At 35.9% G+C, this 17,765-nt stretch overlaps 1 protein-coding gene across 10 annotated transcripts in view; it reads right to left on the bottom strand.

The window, feature by feature from the left end:
- Positions 1–17,765, bottom strand: part of LOC144576666 (uncharacterized) — a 489,614-nt gene that overhangs the window by 193,278 nt on the left and 278,571 nt on the right. For 7 of the 10 annotated variants that reach the window (XR_013518956.1, XR_013518957.1, XR_013518958.1 and 4 more), the window contains one exon: positions 14,261–14,385. The exons of the other annotated variants lie outside the window; for them this stretch is intronic. The gene's annotated coding sequence lies outside the window, so the exon portion shown is untranslated. The remainder of the gene's footprint in view (positions 1–14,260; positions 14,386–17,765) is intronic. 10 annotated transcript variants of the gene reach the window in all.

Below are 17,765 nucleotides of genomic sequence, written 5' to 3'. Positions count from 1 at the left end.
ATTTTGAGAGTCCAAGTCTATATATACACAATTTCTACTTCCTTATTAAAGTTAGTAAACTATCTAGATGAAATTGTGGCCTCTACTACAGAACTTTCTCTAGGGAAAATTTTTGAAAGCTCATATACCTAGTGCACTTATTTCAGACAATTGTAATATAAAATTATTGAACAACAAAATGTGACAACTCAGAGTTTTCATAGACGAATTGGTATATATACTTTACATATTCATTTCAGACTACATAATAATTTACAAATATTATTTAACTTTACAGTAAATATTAGACATAAAACACAATCACCTTTACAATAATTACTAGCCCTAAGCTTTTCCAAAATTAATCCATCTTGACTTGTTTTATAGTTTTTATAGTTCCCCCTGCAAAGTAATTGAACATTACATCCATGTTTTGTTTGAACTTGGGAACAAGTCTTCTGTTTTCTCTCCTGCACCATCTACTTTTCTGTTTATTCATCTCCACCATGTACTTATTTGGTTTAGATTAAATTAATGGAGTCACATTGTAAATTCCATGCTAAAATATGCACTCAACAATCACTAGTCATGCTTCACTTACAAGCTTGCACTCACTAGTTGCCAAATACCATCCTTTTCTTTTGGTTTGTAATTTCCACAAAATAAATTAAGTGTACTCTTTAAAACAGATTATCCTTTTCTGTATAGGTTAAGAACGAATGGTTCTACAATGTTGTTCTTATATATATATATATGTATATATACACACATATATGTGTATATGTGTATATATGTGTGTGTATATATATACACACATATATATGTGTATACGTATATATATACACACACATATATACACATATACACATATATGTGTGTATATATATAATTACACTTTAGGTTCTGGTGTACATGTGCAGAACATGCAGGATTATTGCATAGGTACCTATGTGGCAATGTGCCTCCATCCCCCCGTCACCTATATCTGGCATTTCTCCCCATGTCATCCCTCCCTGACCTCCCTACCCCCCAATATCCCTCCCCTATTCCCCCCCAACAGACCCCAGTGTGTGATGCTCCCCCCCTGTGTCCATGTGTTCTCAATGTTCAATACCCGCCTGTGAGTGAGAACATGTGGTGTTTGATTTTCTGTTCTTGTGTCAGTTTGCTGAGAATGATGGTTTCCAGGTTCATCCATGTCCCTACAAAGGACACAACTCATCAAGGTACTAAAAAAATTACCAAGAGAACCAAAATTCATCACAAGGCATAAGTCTTCAGAGACAATGAAAAACATCTTAAAATGAACAATATTCAATCTATTAGGTGGATTTATATCAATTTCACCAAATTTTAGCTATACAAATAAAATGTCTTTACATAAAAAATAGCAAGATTAATTAATTCTCACTTGTGAGTCCTGCAAAACTTTTTTCTTTGTTATAACGCCCAGAATCTAAATAATGTGATCAACTTAACAAAAGGTTAACAAAGCCTTTTGCAATACAGTTGGTAATTAGCTTCTGGTTATTTACATTTAACAAAATTGAAGAACCTGAGACCTAATATATCATTAAAAATTATTGATTATAAATGTATCATTTTTGGTATATGACTCAAAATGACTTGAAATAATGTAAACATATTGATATAATAAAACATCAATTCTGCTGTATTTATTTGTATAAAAGTTTTATTTATTTATTTGTATAGTTCACCTACATCTATTAAAATGAAAAATAAGAATAAAATGAATATCAAATTCTGTTCAGTTCTGGCAATAAGTAATACTTACTGATGAATATATTAACTAATTAAAAATAATACTGAACATTTACACTGAGATGCACTTCAAGTAAAACTTTGCTTTTTATGCTAAATAAATCTTTTTTTTTGAGATGAAGTCTCACTCTGTCACCCAGACTGGAGTGCAATGTCACAATCTCGGTCACTGCCACCTCTGCTTTCCAAGTTCAAGCAGTTTCCTGCCTCAGCCTCATAAATAGCTGGGATTATTACAAGCATGCACCACCACTCCTGGCTTATTTTTTTATTTTTAGTACAGATGGGATTCACCATGTTGGCCAGTGTGGTCTTGAACTCCTAACCTCAGGTGATCCATCCACCTCAGCTCCCCAAAGTGCTGTGATTGATTACAGGTGTGAGCCACAGCACCTGGCCTTGCTAAGTAATTCTTTATAAAATTATAAATATACTTATTATTTTGATTAACTATGTATCTGTTACAATTGTTATGGTAATTCAATACAGATTGTAAACACTTAATCCAAAACACTCAGGAAACTATCTTAAATTGTAATAATTCTAAATTGTTTAAATCTCAGAGGATTATAAGAGGCTAATCAATAAACAATGTTCAAGCATAAAATATAATGCATTCAGAATAAATTATGTAAGGAAAGTTGATCAAAAATATAAATTAACACAATAGCAAAGACTTGGAACCAACTCAAATGCCCATCAATGATAGACTGGATAGAGAAAATGTTGCACATATATCCATAGAATACTATGCGCCACAAAAAAGAATGAATTCATGTCCTTTGCAGGGACATGGATGAAGCTGGAAACCATCATTCTCAGCAAACTAACACAGGAACAGAAAATCAAACACCACATGTTCTCACTCATAAGTGGGAATTGAACAATGAGAACACATGGACACAGGGAAGGGAACATCACACATCAGAGCTTGTTGGAGGGTGGAGGAGGCAAAGGAAAGAATAGCATTAAGAAAAATACCTAATGTAGATGATAGGCTGATGGGTGCAGCAAACCACCATGGCACATGAAAAGCTATGTAACAAACCTGCACATTCTGCACATGTATCCCAGAACCTAAAGTGTTATTTGTGTGTGTGTATGTATGTGTAGAAGGAAAAAAGGAACAATGTTAACATTTCTGCTGTTATAATAGTGTTTATCTGTTTCAACAGATGATTTGGATATCAAATCACTATTATATTTACACATTTTTAAAATAAGAGTCTTACTTGCATGCATGTATTCATTGCCACAGTATTCACAATAAAAAAAGGCATGGGGCCAGGCACGGTGGCTCACGCCTGTAATCCCAGCACTTTGGGAAGCCGAGGTGGCTGGATCATGAGGTCAAGAGATCGAGACCATCCTGGTCAACATGGTGAAACCCCGTCTCTACTAAAAATACAAAAAAAAATTAGCTGGGCATGGTGGCATATGGCTGTAATCCCAGCTACTCGGGAGACTGAGGCAGGAGAATTGCCTGAATGCAAGAGGCGGAGGTTGCTGTGAGCCAAGATCATGCCATTGCACTCCAGCCTGGGTAACAAGAGCGAAACTCCGTCTCAAAAAAAAAAAAAAAAAAAGACATGGAATCAAACCAGGTGCGTATAAACAATGAACTGGATCAAGAAAATGTGATACATATATATCATGGAATACTACAAAGCCATAAAAAGGAATGTAATCATGTTCATTGCAGCAACATAGGTGCACCTGAAGGCTATTATCTTAAGCAAACTAATTGAAAAACAGAAAACCAAGCATTACACGTTCTCAGTTATAAGTGGTAGCTAAACACTGGGTATACATAAACACAAAGATGGGAACAATACACACTGAAGAACACAAGATGGGAGAGGAAAAGGTGTAGGCAAAGGTTGAAAAACTACCTATTAGGTGTTATACTCACTACCTGGATGACTGGTTCAATCATATTCCAAACCTCAGTATCATGCAATATAACTTTGTAACAAACCTGCACACCCTCTGAATCTAAAATATAAGCTGAAAAAGAAAAATTTAAACTGAGGCATCATTAAATATGTAAGCAAATAAACTAAAAATAAAAATAAGAGTCTTAAAGTAAAAATTTTGCTTTTAAATTTTATTTTATTATATGTAATAGTACCCCAAAATACATTAAAGCCAGAAATAAAAATTTTAAATATTAATTATCTTTAAAATATGCAACGGTAGCATATGTTTTTTCTAATTCTTTTTGGAAAGACATGAGGAGCAATTTGAAAACAGTAACAGAAGATGGGGATAATAACATGATGCCTATCTTCTTCAAATGGCTTCACCAGTGGCATATCATGTGAAATGAAAGATACTATGTGAGATATTATGATGACTACAATATCTCATATTGAGTTTTTTGTTTTAATTTGCATTATACCTTTTATGATATAGAGCAATACTATCTACAGGAAGTAACGAATTTATTGTGGGTGGCAATAACTAAAACTTGACTCAAATAATGTCTGTATTTGAGCTGGTTCTAAACCAGATCTTACTGGAATCAAATTGCCTTCATTTCAAGAAATATTTCATTTATAGCATTTTTCTTAGGAAAACGTGGGTTTAAAATACCCTACATTTTTTTCTCCTATACACCAAATTGATGTATCTAGAATTGGTTTTATGTATTAAAAATAGAGGTATTGGACTACATGAAATTTAAAATCAGATTTACTGTCTTCTGAATCAAGAAATATAAACTTTAAAGTAATTTTAAATAAAATGAGAAAAGATAGGAGAGAGAAAAACCTCATTTTGAATGAAAATGCAATTTCTCCAAGTCCTAGCTTAGTCATTCTCTTCGACAGATTCTTTAAATGAATAAATATTTTTTTGTGCACCAAAATGTATGCCACATGACAGCAGGTAGCATATTAGGCATGACAATTAGACCTTGGATATATGAGGAAAATATTATCAAACTTTTAAACACCATTTGATTTTTTATTTACACCCATTCTGTTAAATCTTTCATGTCACAAATTGGGTCTTAATTTTTATTCTTTGACAATACAGACAGCCATATGTTCATTTGCTTCGATTGTAATAAATTAATACTGAATGACTATAATTCTACCATTACCATCTTTTCAAGACTACAAGATCTCAATCACTGCTATGTTATGTTCTCCTCAATTTCAATTCCAATTTTAAAATGCAGTCAACACGACTGCACCTTTAGGATATGTGTGGAGTAGTATTGGGTTTCAATCCCCTTCTTTAACAAACTATAAAATGAAATAGTACAGCATTATTCCTGCAAACATGTATTCTTCCTTAGTCATTCTGCAGTTCTCAATCTAGTCAATGTCAGAGTATTTAATATGACCCATTTTTCATAGAGAATAGTAGTCCCATTTACACTGTTGAGATTGATAGCACAGTATGCTATCAATCCCAAAAGCTCTGATGCAGGCCATGGACCTCTACCAAAAGATTCCTTTCTGCGCTATCAATCTCACTGCTTCCCACTGTCTCTGAGCCCTAAATCAGACTACTTGATATCTCTGCAGTTTTGTATTCCTGCATCAGCAGTCTGCCTAAGCACAGCCATCACTCACTAGCACTGTTAACTGCACTTGTTACAAACACCAAACCACTTTCCTCATCCTAAGTCCAAGTGTGAAATTCCTGCTACATTACATCACTTATGAATCTCTCAACAAGAAGAAAGAACTCATTTTGTCTCCTGGATTTTGAATAATTGGAAATTAATAGGATTATTATTTTATTATTTATTTTGGTCATGGGACTTTTGAACATAACAGGTAGCCCAAGAATGATGCAAGTCTCGTTCAAAAAGTAAAATTAAAAAAGATTAATCAGTAAATATGTACTTTGCTCTCTATCTAGAAGTAGCAGTATTTCACTCTATAACTCTAAGTGTTCTATTGAATGAAACTTTTAAGTCTAATTTAATCATTCTCTTTATAGTAGAAGCCAATGCATTTCCACCAAGTGTCAGCTTTAGGTGAGACAACATCAGAGATAGAGTGGCTAAAAAAGAAAGGCAAGATCTGGCTGTAATGGCTGAAGCATGTTTAATACCATTTTTTTTTCTATCTTCCCAAATCAATTTTGCCTCAGTTCACTTGAGAGTCACTTTTGCTCATGCTTTGTTGGGCAAAGCAAGTCCTATGGTCATGTATCGCTTCAAACTGCAATCCACTTAAGTACATGAAAGACAAAGGGAACTGGAACCCAAAAATTATCACATAGGTTATTTTGAAAATTTTCTTGAATAAATGTAAAGCAACTAGTACTACTTCGTTATGTAAGAATTGGTCACCCTGTCTCTACAAAAATTTTAACAATTAGCTGGGTCCAGTGGCTCATCCTTGTAGTCCCAGCTAGTCAGGAGGCTGAGGGTGGAGGATCGCTTGCGCCTGGGAGATCGAGCCAGTGGTAAAACGTGATCATGCCACTGCATTCCAGCCTGGGCTACAGAGCAAGACCCCATTTCTTCAAGAAGCATGAGACTCCTATATTATGGGGCCGATTGTTTAAGGTATTTATATTAAGGTAATTATATTAAGGTAATTATAACTCATATCATTGTCAGATGCACATATATAAAATCTTCACCATATTCTAACCTAAAAATGTCTAGCCTTTTGCTTTTTATGGTAGAAGGTAAATCAGAAGAGGTGTAGCATAAGCTGATTCATGCTAACAGGAATTATTCTTGCATTTACCCCAATGACTAATATGTGTGAAATGGGATATAAAGTTCAATTACACATATCCTTATTTTGTTAACAATACCCCATGTACACACACATATAATAATGGCCTATAACCTCTAGCACCTTGAAAATCACCCAAGTGGCCACATTTTTTTTAATTGTTAATCTCAACTCTTCTTTTTCACATACTCTTTATTTCAAATAAAATGATAGCTAACACTCTTTGTAGTATTTTCCTCTTTCCCACCACCTGTCCTAGATTCCATGTTTAGGACTTCATCTAGGACTTTTTGCTCTGCCTGAAAACTAGGTACTCAACCCATATCAATATTATTACTCTCCTTAGTTATCATATATTTGTCTTTGTCAGGGGTATTGTGGAAAAGAGCTCCGTAATACAGAGACATGCATGTGTGGACTGTGTGCTTAACCAGAATTAGGCATATTTCCCTTATTCATAATGCTTGGGATGAGAAGTCGGATTTCCTTTTTTCAGTTTTCTAATTTTAGAACATTTGCCTATTGTATTAGTCTGTTTTCATGCTGTTGATAAAGACATACCCAAGACCGGGCAACTTACAAAACAAAGACGTTTATTGAGTTCCACTTGGCTGGGGAGGCCTCATAATCATGGCAGAAGGTGAAAGGCACATCTCACATGGTGGCAGACAAGAGAAGAGAGCTTGTGCAGAAAAACTCCCTTTTTTAAAACCATCAAATCTATAGACTTATTCACTATTATGAGAACAGAACAGGAAAGACCCACCCCCACAATTCAATCATCTCCTACTGGGTTCCTCCTGTAACGTGGGAATTGTGTGAGTTATAATTCAAGATGAGATTTGGGTGAGGGCATAGCCAAACCATATTATTCTGCCCCAGCCCCTCCTAAATCTCATGTCCTCACATTTCAAAACAAACCATGCCTTTCCAACAGTCCCCCAAAGTCTTAATTCACTTCAGCATTAACTCAAAAGTCCATAGTCCAATGTTTTATCCGAGACAAGACAAGTCCTTTCCACCTATGCGCCTGTAAAATCAAAAGCAAGTTAGTTACTTCCTAGATACAATGGAGGTACAGGCATTGAGTAAATATGTCTGTTCCAAATGGCAGAAATTGGCCAAAATGAAGGTCTACAGGCCCCATGGAAGTCCAAAATCCAGCAGGGCAGTCAAATCTTAAAGCTCCAAAATGATCTCCTTTGACTCCATGTCTCACATCTGGGTCATCCACAGCCTCAGAGCTGCTGAGGCTGTGAGTGGGCTCCCACAGCCTCAGGCAGCTCTCTCCTTCCTGGCTACTTTTACAAGCTGGCATTGAGTATCTGCAGCTTTTACAGGTGCATGGTACAAGCTGTCAGTGGATCTACCATTCTGAGGTCTGGAGGATGGTGGCCCTCCTCTCATAGCTCTAGTAGGTGGTGCCTCAGTAGGTACTCTGTGTGGGAGTTTCAACCTCACATTTACCTTTCATGCTGCCCTAGCAGAGGTTCTCCATGAGGGCCTCACTCCTGCAGTAAACTTCTGCCTGGGCATTTCCATAAATCCTCTGAAATCTAGGCAGAAGTTCCCAAACCTCAATTCTTGACTTCGGTGCACTCACAGGTTCAACACCATGTAGAAGTTACCAAAGGTTGGGTCTTCCACCCTCCGAAGCAAAAGCCTGCATTTACCTTGCTCCTTTCAGTCACTGCTGGAGTGGCTGGGACACAGGGCAGGAAGACCCCAGACTGCATACAGCAGAGGGACCCTGGGCCTGGCCCACCAAACCATTTTTTCCTCTGAGAGCTCTGGGCCTGTGATGGGAGGGCCTGCCACAAAGGTCTCGAACATGCCCTGAAGACATTTTCCCCATTGTCTTGGAGATTAACATTCAGCTCCTTTTTACTTATGCAAATTTCTGCAGCCAGCTTGAATTTCTTCTCAGAAAATGAGATTTTCTTTTTTATCACATTGTCAGGATGCAAATTTTCCAAACTTTATGCTCTGTTTCTCTTTTAATACTGAATGTCTTTAACAGCACCCAAGTCATCTCTTGAATGCTTTGTTCCTTAGAAATTTCTTTCACCAGATACCCTAAATCATCTCTCTCTAGCTCAAAGTTCCTCAAATCTCTAGGGAAGGGGCAAAATGCCACCAGTCTCTTTGCTAAAATGTAACAAGAGTCCCCTTTGCTCCAGTTCCCAACAAGTTCCTAATCTCCATCTGAGACCATGTCAGCCTAAACCTTATTACCCATATAACAGTCAGCATTTTGGACAAAGTCATTCAACAAGTCTCTAGGAAGCTCCAAACTTTCCCACATTTTCCTGTCTTATTCTGAGCCCTCCAAATTATTCCAACTGCTGCCTGTTACTATAAAGGCCTCCTTACTTCCAACCCAGAAAATATTATATGTCACTTCCTAGGCCTCACATAATGACTATATGGCTTCACCATTGTACTTAAAACCTTGTTATTCCTTGTTTTATATTTGCATGTTTATGTATGTAAATGTAATGGAATTCCCACCACCCCACTACAGTGTAAACTCCAGGAGACACAAGTCCATACCTAATTCTTCTTTGAGATGCTTAAAAACAATTAGGCACTAAGTAAATAAATGTAGAATATACAAATAAATGAGAGAATGAGTAAAGTAGTTGTTTTTGCCAAAATTCCTTTTAACTCAAAATTCATATTATATTATCCAAAATAATCCTAATGAGAGACATAGATATTGGAAGAATTTGCTGTGCTGCAAATCACTACAACTTGGAAGCTACACCCAACCCCTTCAGCTCTAATTGCTGTTCTCTTCTTGCTCCAAGTTGCTATAAAATCAACTGGAGTCTTTGCTATTGTACACAGGGCTGCAATGAACATACACATGCAGTGGGGAGGGTGGGGAGAGATAACATGGGGAGAAATGACAGATATAGTATGCACTTAAAGTAAAATAAAATATATATATATATATATATATATATATATATATTTTTTTTTTAAATCAACTGGGGTTTTGGTGAAGCATATGGCTCCTCTCTTTCTCATCCACTCTCCGTAGTATTTGAGCAAGGACTCTGCTCACTTTCCTCAATCAGAGAATGTTTCTGCTCATCAGTTAAGCAGACACAAAAGCTGAGAGTTAGACTGACTGGGAGAATGGGTCTAGTGGTTATGGGAGAATTCCATTAGGAATCTAATTATTTTATTGTTGCTATCTCAGATAGATATGAGAGAAAAGAGTGTGGGAGGCACATAGTGACTCCCCCATCAAGAACGCATTCATCTTCTATTCATAAAATGTTTTTATCTAGGCAAACTTATTGATCTTTCATTGCCTATACTTCATTTTCTTATCTCTCATGATCATTCCTCTACCTATTTACTTATTTTAGCTTCACTTTTCTTCATAGCAGGAATCCGGTTTCTCTCAGATCTACCATAGATCACTCCAGCAACCATGATGCTACCCTATTCTGAACTCAACCTATTTACTCATTCATTTGATACCTAACCCTGTCTTATGTTGTTATGTAGCTTTGCAGGTGTTTAAACCTAATCTCTTTAAACAATACTATACCTTTTTAGAGAGAAGTCACTGTGTCTTGTACCTATTTAAATCACCCTAACAAGACACTTAGTAACTGTTAAATGGTTAATGGTAGATCAATTATTTCAGCCACTAGCATAAGGAAAACCATCTTATTTTTACAATGATCCAAATTTATAAAGTTATATATCCTATATCAATAGCATATATTAAAATCTTTTGAAAACTTTCACATTTATAAGCTAATCTTATTCACATAACCTTTCTCTGAGTTAGACAGCATATAGAAATTATCACCTTTCGAATGAAGAATTCGCCCTCTAAAAATTAAGATTCTAGCCCTCATGAGAAGGCCCAGGCTGGAATTAGTCTCCAGACTACTAGTATTCCATTGCTCTTTCCAGAATAACAGATCAAATTTAGGTTCCCAATATATAGTTCCTTGCACACACTTCTACCACATAAAAATGGACTGTTAGCCTGGAATATAAAATAATTCTATAATTTCATAAGCTTTTCTCAGCCAGAGTACTAAAAGTCAGAAATTGCCCTCTGAAGGAAAAAAAAATGAGTACTAATTCTGCAACCCTTCTCTTAGATTGTCAGTTGGGTTATAGGAGGCCTATGACACTGTTTAGTATATTTTGCTATTTGCTCAGAAGCACTGGAAAAAAAATCATATAAGCTCCAGAGTACATAGTCTTATATTTGGCTCTGGAATATAAATACCAGATTAGAAACTATAAATTCAATTTCATCTCTACCTCTGAAAGATTAAAACAGAAAAGAAATCCAAATCCAAAAGATTTTTTTCAATACAACAGAGGCTTCTTAACTGCCTGATCCATATAGATTGAATTTATTTAGCGAATACACGAATTCATCTATCAGAAATGTAATCATTCATTTATTCAGACAGATATTGTTATTCATGCAAAATAAACTGATTCTACTTTAATTGTCTACCAGCAGTGACTATAAAGCAAACTACATGAGCCTTACAATTGAATCTTTACCACAGCCAGAAGCGACAATATAAACCTCTAAAATACAGTTCACTGGGGTCATCGTTTAAGAGCTCATATCCTGTCCAATACTTCAGAATAAATTACATTATGCTTATGATGCTATTAATCACCCCATAACTTCTGCACATCCAAAAGAAAAATCATTTCTCTTTATCTCTATCTATAATCCTTACTCAATGAAAATTGCTCAATTATTCTCTGTACTGAAAGTAAATTAAAGAAGGAAGTTCATTGCTTACCTACATGATATTTCATTTCTGAAGCCAAAACATTAACATATGCAACAACAATTAAAGAGAAGAACAGTAAATTACATAAATAAAAGCATGTTTCTGTGTATGGGCTATAAAACAAAGTCTGACTTTTAAAACTGTTAATATGTATACATTAAAGTATAGAAAGTTTTGAAAAATTGAAAAAAAAACAGTTCTTAGAAGGAAAATAAAACCAAGAATCTTCATCACATTCACGATGGTTGCATGTCATTTATCACAAGGCATTTTTTAAAATGTAGTGAGTTTAAAACTTGAAATTCAGCCAAAGAGCTTATGTAAAGTTGATGCTAAATTAACAGAGCCAGTAATCTCTACTTTCAGAAGTATTTAGGTAAAGTTTTTGTTTACATTGATTATTAAGATCTGAAATTCATATTTATACACATTTATATGAGACTTTTTCATTTCCTGGCAAGTGAATGGGCCAAAATTGAACTTGGGAAGATAGAGCTTACATAATTTTTCTGCTTTTATTTTTAGAGAACAAAGTGTCTCAAATGTTTTAAAGTAACTCCTGTATATTATCTGGCTTTCTGTTATTAAATATTAACATTTTGAAGAATTTAAATGTAACTAAATCTCACTGTACCAACTCTTATTCTCATGGTATATGTGTGCATGTAGCCTCAGTTTCCTAAAGAAGATGATCATCATAGAGAAACGCTGAATTTATGGATCCAAACGTCTATACTTTGGTTTGGTTCTCTAACACATCAAACTTTGTACTGGGAAAAATCAATCAATTATAGTTTCTCATTTATGAAATGAGAACAATAATAGCTTCCCTATTTAACTCAGAAATTGTGAGAATCAAATAAATTGAATAACAAATGATATAAGTGTAAGAGATTATCTTTTACAAAATGTAAAATCCATTTATCTATTATTTTGAAATGTCCTTATTAATAATTTACAATGAATGAACTAACAAAAATAGTTCCTGTCTACAAAAAAGATAAATGGCAGGGTCTGGAAAAATCTCTCCATATCTGGACACAGATAGGCTATCAGCATCCATCTCCTACCACATCCCTGAGCTAAACTTACTGTAACATTTCTGTGTGTTTCTCTCTTTTCTATGGGTCATTTCAGTTTATAAGACTTTGAAGGTGATGACAATAACCTCTCTGCCCCACAGCAGCCATTGGACACAGATTAGGAGCACACTCTTGTTTGCTTGGTGACTGTGAGTGACTGAGAGACACTTGTGAAATGTGTCCAGATGGGTGGAAGTGCACTCTGTTCTCGGCCTGTCCTCATGCATATTTGATATGCAAATCAAATAATGAGTGTTGCCTCGTCCCTTGGCCACCTGATTGGCTGTGGGACAAACAAATGAATCTGATTTAACATCCATAGAGAATCACAAAGTCCTGCTATTAATAAAATGTCGTGTTTCCAGGTGACCGCCATTGAACATGTCCTGAGGATCCCCTGCTGTTCTCATAAAAAAGGGTGCCAAAATGTATTTTTAAATTCTGTAATGTAGTGACACAACAGATGAAAATGAGTCACATTCTCTGGAAAACACATCTTGATATTCCAGAAATAGTTTCATTCTTTGGTATCCAAAAGGTTTCCAATCATTTCATAGAATAAATTATTGATTCCAGGACTGTGATTTAAAAGGTTAGAGGTATATATGGGCAGAAGTGAGTTATCAAGGGTATGGGTACAGGCATCCTCTGACAAGTAACCACTGGAATTGAATCCCAGTAACATGTGACTAGCTAAGTGTTGGCAGCAGAACAAGAGGCAGAAGCAGAATTGGGGGAGGAGGAAAATATAAAAGCTAAAAGGGGACAAGATTTGGATATAATAGAACAAAAGAAAGAGGTACAAACAGAAAAAAAGAAGGAAGGATAGATAGCTGGAAGAGAAAAAAAAAGGAAGAAAAATAGTAAAAGAAGCCACCAACAAGTACCTCAATAATGCTTTCCCTTGGCATTATTGAGAAAAATAATTGTCCATCATTCTGATTGGTTTCTGCCTGAATCTACCTTCTCACAAAGAGTCATCCATCTTTTCTGCAAAATGAAAAAACTGTCTATAAAGGTACCTTCCAAAGTTGCTTCCTTTTATTAGACTTAATTTTTTTCCTTGTGCTTTAGGAGATACAATGCAATTAATCACTTCTCTCTACATCAAAAAGCAGTTTCTAGCACCACAAGCGCATGCACGGAATTGACTATGCTTCTCTGGGGGGCCATCTCCATGGCTTTGGAATGCTGCTGGCTCAGGTGCAGACCCCCTTTATTCCACTGGAGGAGGGCATAAGAGGAACTTAGTTGGATTGCAGTGGGATTATAGTATGGACACCTGTAATGATCTTCAATTTATTTTTGCCCTGCCAGCCTTTGATGTCTTCCAACAGGACTATGAATACTTCTTTCTGATCACATAAATGCCTAGAGGAGAGTGAGGGAAGTGGGGACTTTGGACTTCCTGGAAATCACTGTGCACTTCCATATATCATGTAATTTATCCAATGAGAAGTGTCTAATTACTAAAGAGAAATGTGAGCCATGGCAAAAATTATACTTAATGTTGTTTGACAAGGTTATATTTTTAAGATGTTAGCTCAAGTTAGTTTTTCTCCTTTCCTACAGGTGGTTAAAAGGAGAAAGAAAAAAGAAGAATACAGCCTAGTAATCCCTGCTTTTGCTTTCAAAAGAATATGCGAGTTAAAAGGAGTATGATTATCAGACCTGAGATTTAAAGTTGAGGGAGAGCTTGTTGGGTGAGGAACATGTGGAGGGAGAGATGAATGCATTTCATGTGATGAATGAGAAATGTCAGTAGGAATGTAAAAGAAGAGGAAAGATAAATAGGTGGTTGGCTAGCTCCTTGAAAGAGGTTGTATGCATGAGGGCCATGAGGACAAGAATGAGAAACAACTCAATAAAAAGGCAATGCAGAAGGTATTCTTTCAGCCAACTGAAGCCGACTTACCATGCACAGCAGGCCCAATTTTCATGCAGGTGAATGCCTTCCTTGGTCTGCACTCAGGAGCTGCACTAGCTGTCCTTCCCATTGACCTTCAGGGCAGAGCTTTTTTCTTAGCCCCAAGTAGCCACCTAAGACAAGAGGTAACCACAATGACCATAATTTATGGCAATTAGTACCCAAGACTCTCAGAGTTCCATCTGACTTCTTGTAGGCTGCCTCCCTCCAACACCCATATACACATCTACACAAAAACAATATTCCATTTGAGCCATGAGTATAATAAAGCCAAGGGCTGTTAATTGGTTGTTTGGGAGGAAAGTCCCTACACACCTGAATTTAGGAATAGGCAGTTGTTAAATGAAAAACTGTAGACAAATTAAACTGAACAGAGTTTAACTGAGCAAAGAACAATTTGCAAATCAGTCAGACCCCAAACCAGAATACTCCAGTGCTACTGCATGGTGGAAGAAGATTTATAGTTGGAAAAAAGAAGGTAACATACAGGAAACAAAATGAGGTACAGAAACAGCTAGACTGATGACAGTTTTGTGTTTGCCTTATTTGAACAAGATTTGAACAGTTTACTGCTGTTGATTGGTCAAAGTTTGATGATTGGTACAAAAGTTGGTTACAGTCTGTTTACATATCCACTTTGATTACAGTTCACAATGCATGGAGAAACCTTTAGGTTAAATTTACAATACGTAAGGAGGTAACTTTCGGCTAAATATAACACAGTGAATCAAACCAGTTCTCAACTCCCCATTTCCAATTTGGAACACTGATTACACACTTGCCCAGGATACTATGACCTTTGGACTAAGTTTTTCTCATCTGCCTCACGTATTTAACAGCTGAGTTACAAGTAAATTCAGGTGAATGGAAGATAGAAGGGACATGGAGACCCTAGAGGCTTATGTAATATTCTTTAAATATGTGTAGTGATTTTTGCATTTTCATTTATATACAGTTGGGACACACATATATACCCACACTCACACTCATACCACACTGGCCTAGGTAGCCATTCCTTGCAGGCATTCTTTGCATTCCATGCAGGTCCTCGTTACATTGAGGGGCTATGCCCCATTCAAGACTGTAGGGTCAAACTAATGACTAGAAGAAGAAAGATGTGGTCTTTGTACAATCATTTAATTAATTCAATTAGTATTTCATGAGTAAGGAAAGTATGAGACCCTATCCTGGCTTTGGGGACAGACAAACTGACGTATTAGATGTGACCTTTGTTTTTAAGAAGGTTAAAATCTAGTAGAAGCGTGAAGTAAGTGCAGCACTGGACCTGACATAATGGTGATTTGCATGCATGAATGAGCACAGGCAGCATGGAAACATAAACAAAAATATAACAGGATTAGTTACTGAAACATACATAAAAACTGTGAAAGGAAAATTATTTTAAAAATAGCTGTCCCTAGCCATACAGAGGGAAAAGAGAGCACTATTTATGCTATTCTTAATCCTCATCTTCTTGGGAGAAATAAATAGCTTTCTAAGTTCATTTCTGTTCAGGGAAGAATTGGGCCGAATAATCTCAAAGGTGGATGGGTGGAGCCAAAAGCTTTGAGGAAAAGGAGTCAAAAGATGTGGAAAGAGGTATATGCATTAAAGGTCCCTAAGCATGAAAAAAACAAAAAACAGAACCATATTTGAATAGTTTCTGTAACTGGAGAATCCCCTCTATGGGTGATTTCTTCAACACACCTGTAGAGGCTGTCAGTGAGCATAAAGGTCTTGATAGTAATGACTGAAGGCTCCTGGAATGAGTATGTGGTTAGAGACTGGAACTCTTCAGGAGTTTCCTTAGGTCTGCTCCAAATAGTACAAACAATGGATGATGAAGGATCCATGTTAATGCAGTGAATCCACAGATAATAAAGAGAACTCACCATTGAGGTGAGAATGCCTCAACCATGATCTAAAGACCTGGCCACTTCCTGATTTTCTGTAGTGTAAATCACCCTGAATTCTCAATTATCCCAATGATATGGTAAGTTTTCGGAGTTAAGGAATATCTTTCCAACACAAATACACTGTGGAAGAGATCCCTCCTTTTATCTCTGGGTAGACTTCATAAAGATCCCTTCTATGCCACTGAAGTGAAGTAGAATATGCCAAACTCAACCGAGGTTGAATTTCTCACCAAGCAAATAGTTGAGGGCTCAGAGACTTACATGATGTAATGAAATTTTTAAATGTGATAGATATTATTCACATTGAGTTTGAAACTAAGTTCTGCAACTAAAAGATAAGGCATTTGTGACAAGGGCTATAAATATAATTCAAAATATAAGGATAATTTAGACTTGATAATAAAAATAAAGAGTAAAGGATTCTTTATATTCTCCATAGACTGAATATCTGATAAAAGTTAAACTAAGTCAGTGATATAGGGTTATTCCTATCAAAACTAACTATTATTATTCACTATTCTACCTAAAGCCAATTCAAGTCTCTTCTCTGTGATGAATAAAACCAATGAAAAGAAGATAGAATCTCACAATAAGAAGTCTCTAAGCTACAATTTAACACCAATTTAGCAATTCCATTAGAGAGCACATTCAGTTCATTAAAAATAGCAAGCTAACCTGTCTATAAATTGCCTTACCATAATCAAATATTGGCAAAATAAGTAGATAGGAAATACAGTGCCTGTCTGAAATATTAGCAATTAATCATAAAGTAGCCAGTTGTTTGAAAATGTCATGCATTTTACTATATAATAATATTGCTTAAATTAAACTGGAAAAAGTTTTTTTTATTTTTTTTAACATATAAGCTCTTCAATCAGTTTTTCAAAAAAATACATTCAAGAGTTAGCTATTTCTACACATGTAGATTCAATCCATATCGAAACTGAATTTATCAGTTAAGCAGAGTCCTTCTAACAAATTTGGATATATAGCTGGACAACTTTTTAGGTATCAAACAGAGCCCTAGATGATTATTTCCTTCTGTAAACCCAAGCCAGGGGGGGACCTTGATGCAGGCAGCCCAGAAACCAATGTAGGAACCTCTTTCACAGTATCTCTGATTTGGCAAAGTGTTCCTGAACTCAGGAAATGGCCTATTTCATTGCTAAGCACACATTGCATGATGTTAAAAAGCTCTTTGTTAATTGATTTAAAACCTAGATTTGTATCAGTTCCACACATTTGTCCTAGTTTTGCCTTTCAGCCAAACAAAACTCTGCCTCCTCTATCCCAGAACAGTACGAACTTGTGAAACCTGCCCCATACCTTTTATAAATCCTCTTGCCTCCAGTTCCTTTATCTACTTTCCACCATGACATGGTTTGTAAATACCTTCACCCTTCACTGACAGTGAAAGATTGCAGAGGTATGACTATGGGTAAAATGAAAGCATTTTATAGTTTATATATTAATATTAAAGGAAAAATCAAGGTTATGGAATCCTTATGGCTATGTTCAAATGTTGCTGCTGACTTGACTATTTTGGGAAAAGTCTCCTTTTTTGAAGTGGAAGGTAG

This window comes from Callithrix jacchus, chromosome 6 (genome assembly GCF_049354715.1).
Source record: "Callithrix jacchus isolate 240 chromosome 6, calJac240_pri, whole genome shotgun sequence".
Classification (NCBI taxonomy): Eukaryota; Metazoa; Chordata; class Mammalia; order Primates; family Cebidae; genus Callithrix; species Callithrix jacchus.
Note: the sequence above shows the minus strand (reverse complement) of the source record. Positions and strands in the feature narration are given on the sequence as shown.